Source organism: Lepidothrix coronata, unplaced genomic scaffold (genome assembly GCF_001604755.1).
Source record: "Lepidothrix coronata isolate B3197 unplaced genomic scaffold, Lepidothrix_coronata-1.0 Scaffold285, whole genome shotgun sequence".
Lineage (NCBI taxonomy): Eukaryota > Metazoa > Chordata > Aves > Passeriformes > Pipridae > Lepidothrix > Lepidothrix coronata.
The window spans coordinates 512,928-514,269 of NW_016690465.1; the positions used below are offsets into that span (position 1 = coordinate 512,928).

At 59.2% G+C, this 1,342-nt stretch overlaps 1 protein-coding gene across 3 annotated transcripts in view; it reads right to left on the reverse strand.

The window, feature by feature from the left end:
- The window catches only part of LOC108508216 (zinc finger protein 212-like), a 13,505-nt gene that overhangs the window by 6,763 nt on the left and 5,400 nt on the right, over nucleotides 1-1,342 (reverse strand). The window lies entirely within an intron of this gene.

Genomic DNA, 1,342 nt, shown 5'->3' on the forward strand with positions numbered 1-1,342 from the left:
GACACCGGGCACCGACACCGGGCACCGGGCACTGGGAACCGGGCACCGACACCGGGCACCGGGCACCGACACCGACACCGGGCACCGAAACCGGGCACTGGGAACCGGAACCGGGCACCGACACCGGCACCGGCACCGGCACCGGCCCCGCAGCGCCCCCTGCCGGCCCGCCCCGCCCCGCGGCGCCCCCCGGCGGGAGGGCGCGGAGTCGGGAGGCACCGGGAGGGAGCGGGAATGGGAGGGATCGGGGTCCCCTCAGGGCTGTGAGGGACCTGGGATCCCCTCAGGGCTGTGAGGGATCGGGGTCCTCTCAGAACTGTGAGAGATTTGGGTCCACTAAGAACTGCCAGACATCAGGGTCCACTCAGAGCCGTGAGGGATCGGGGTCCTCTCAGAACCATGAGGGACATGGGATCCCCTCAGAGCTGTAAGGGATTGGGGTCCTCTCAGAACTGTGAGACATTTGGGTCCACTAAGAACTACCAGGAATCAAGGTCCACTCAGAGCCGTCAGGGATCGGAGTCTACTCAGAGCCACGAGAGATCAGGGTCCCTTCAGAGCCATGAGGGACCTGGAATCCTCTCAGAGCTGTGAGGGATTTGGGTCCACTCAGAGCTGTGAGGGACACAGGATACTCTTAAAACTGTGAGGGAATGGGGTCCACTCAGAGCAGTGAGAGATAGAGGTCCCCTCACAGCCATGAGGGATCAGGGATCCTCTCAAAACTGTGAGGGATTGGGGCCCACTCAGAGCCATGAAGGACCTGGCTTTCCCAGAGTGCCCTGAAGGATAAATTCCCCACAGAGCTGTGACAGCACAGGTTCCCCGAGCAATGAGGGATCAGGGTCCTCTCAGAGCTGTGAGGGAACAGGATCCCCTCAGACCCATGAGGGTGCAGGATTCCCTCAAGCCATGGGAACACAGGGTCCTCTATAATCATGGGGACTCGGGATCCCCTCAGAGGTGTGAGGGTCTGGGCTCCCCTCAGAGCTGTGGGGACTTGGAATCTCCTCAGCCCTGCTCCTGCTCCATCAATTTGCCGAGGAGGGCCTTAAAAGCTGTTTGGATGTGGCACTTGGGGACATGGGTCAGCGGTGGCCTTGGCAGCGCTGGGGGAGCAGTTGGATTTGATGGTCTCTGAGGCCTTTTCAAACCGCAACAAGTCCCCGATTCTGTGATTCCTGTCAGCATCACTCTACCCGTGCACAGGGACCATTTCTCCTCTTCCTCTCAGTCTTGGAAAAGCAACACATTTCTGTGCCACTTCACATTTGGTCTTGAAATCAGGGTTCAATTTTGCAATTCAAACAACACAAATCTCAAAATAGCTCTGAGATTTGAT